The sequence below is a fragment of the Dipodomys merriami genome, unplaced genomic scaffold, assembly GCF_024711535.1.
Source record: "Dipodomys merriami isolate MVZ:Mamm:240054 unplaced genomic scaffold, mDipMer1.0.p SCAF_1389, whole genome shotgun sequence".
Classification (NCBI taxonomy): Eukaryota; Metazoa; Chordata; class Mammalia; order Rodentia; family Heteromyidae; genus Dipodomys; species Dipodomys merriami.
In genome coordinates, this window is record NW_027202703.1 from 156,909 (window position 1) to 159,562 (window position 2,654).

Consider the following 2,654-nt stretch of genomic DNA (forward strand, 5'->3'; position numbering starts at 1 on the left):
TACTTTCTACAAGGAGAATACTAACCTGTATTTTGACCAAGAGTGTAGAAAGTTTCCCTTTCTCCACACTCTCATCAGCCAACATTATTACCTTTTGAGTTTTTTAAAAGGGCAGGTTTTTACTGTGTGCAGGACCCAAGATGACCTCAGACCCAAATCCTTTTACTCCTACCTCCTAAACGCTTCGAATTACAAGCCTTTACCACCACACCTGGTTCTTTTGATTTTTTTTGATGAGGCTTATAATAGTTATGAAGTAGTATCATAGTAATTTTGAATTGCATTTCTCTAATGACTTCTGTTTACAAAGCATTAAGCCATCATAGAAGTGGTATTAAACACAACTTTGTAAACCCACTGGCAATTTTCTTTGGGCCTGGCTGACTTCACTTAATATAATTTTTTACAAGTCTTTCCATTTCCTAACAAATGGGGCAATGTCATTCTTTCTGATGGAGGCATAGAATTCCATTGTTTATATATACCACATATTCTTGATCCATTCATCTAGAAGGGACATCTAAGTTGGTTCCATATCTTAGCTATCATAAATAATGCTGCAATAAACATAGTTGTGATAGTAGTTTTAGTATGGTCTTGTTTGTGGTCATTTAGGTAAATCCCCAAAAGTGGGATTGCTGGGTCAAAGGGGAGCTTTATGGGGAGTCTTTTGAGGAACCTCCATAATGCTTTCCAAAGTGGTTGAACACGTTTACATTCCCACCAACAATGCTGTATGGTTCCCTTGTGGCCACATCCCCTCCAGCTTCTGTTGTAAAAATATGGAACACTCCACGAATTTGCATGTCATCCTTGTGCAGGTGCCATGCTAATCTTCTCTGTATCGTTCCAATGTTAGTGTATGTGATGCTGAATTGAGCACACAATATTTTTTATATCTAAAGTGCAATTGATTTTTTTTAACTGCACAATTGAAAAAAAAGGAAGTTCAAAAGAATTGTCGTGAAATTTTACAACCATATATTTCTTTTTTTCTTTTTTTTATTTTTATTTTTATTTTCTGTGAACATACTGTACAGAGGGGTTACAATTACATGGGCAAGATAATGAGTACATTTCTTATCAAGCATTGCAGCCTCTTCCTTTGTTTACTCTTCACATCTCTTCCCAGCCTCCTCCCCCGGCTCCTCCTCCCCCCCCCCCCCCACCAAAGTTGTAAAGTTCGTTTTCGACATGACAACTTGTACTTCTCATTGTTGCAACGGGTCCACCTGTATCCTTAAACGACTTCTTTTTCCCCATCTCCTCCACAGATTATACCGACATCAAATATAGTGAAAGCAGGGGTTATACTGTGGGGGAGGGACATACAAAGCAACAAAGAAATAATTTTATAAATGCGTTAGAAACAAATGCATGAAAGAAAAAAAACCATTTAAATGCATATCTAAGGGTTCATTTTCTTAACATCACATTATCTGAATCTTTTTTGCTTGACTTATACATATACTATATATTGCAAATAAGGGAAACCATGGGACCTATGTTTCTTTGGGCCTGGCTTACTTCACTTAATATAATTTTTTCCAAGTTTTTCCATTTCCTAACAAATGGGGCAATGTCATTCTTTCTGATGGAGGCACAGAATTCCATTGTGTATATATACCACATTTTCTTGATCCATTCATCTACTGAGGGGCACTGGTTCCATATCTTAGCTATGGTAAATAATGCTGCAATAAACATAGTTGTGCTGGTAGCTTTAGTGTGGTATTGTTTGTAAGCATTTGGGTAAATGACCAAAAGTGGGATTGCTGGGTCATAGGGGAGCTCTATGTGAAGTATTTTGAGGAACTTCCATACTGCTTTCCAAAGTGGTTGAACAAGTTTACACTCCCAGCAACAATGAAGTAAGGTTCCCGTCTGTCCACATCCCCTCCAGCATCTGTTGTTATTAGATATTAGAGTTCTTGATTTTTGCCATTCTAACTGGGGTGAGGTGGTACCTTAATGTTGTTTTGATTTGCATTTCTTTTATGACTAGGGAGGTTGAGCATTTCTTCATGTGTCTATTGGAAAGAAGGATTCTTTCTTCTTCAGAGAAGTTTCTCTTTAAGTCTTTAGCCAACTTATTTCTTGGGCAGTTGTAGAACCATACATTTCTTACATAAGCACACATTTAAGAAGAAAGTCAAATTGACATGTCAAAAACAAAATAATTCCAGATGTTTGTTATTCAAGAAATGTATAGGAGGAGGAATTCAACTATTCTGTACAAGGCACCTGTCATAATAAACACTGCAGCAAGTGTTAAGGTTTGTTAAAAGTTTTAATGTTTTAAATATATTTAATTTTGGGAATTTGTTTATATATGCCAAAATTAGGACTGTTTGGCAGGTATAAAACTTTTCTATAAAGTATTTAAGATTTATAGTAACAGACATATACTACTAAGTATGTGCATTTCAGAGTTTAGGGAAATTTTATTAATGAGAAGTCACAAAGTTTTTGTGTAAAGAAGCAGAATAAAGAGTTCACATTTTGTTTACTACACAGTTTCTGTTAAAACTTTAGGGCTTCCTTAGTTTATATGTTAATGAGGAAAAATGATGATATAAGCCATAAACAAATAATGAGATATGCCATAAATAGTAATCTTAGTGGGTAACTTTAAAGACTGCTCATATTCTATA

At 35.5% G+C, this 2,654-nt stretch overlaps 1 non-coding gene across 1 annotated transcript; it reads right to left on the minus strand.

The window, feature by feature from the left end:
- Window positions 1-776: 776 nt before the first annotated feature.
- LOC138825630 (U6 spliceosomal RNA) lies at window positions 777-883 on the minus strand. Its single transcript, XR_011371442.1, has one exon. It is a non-coding gene; the product is annotated as a U6 spliceosomal RNA (small nuclear RNA).
- Between the last annotated feature and the right edge of the window lie 1,771 nt (window positions 884-2,654).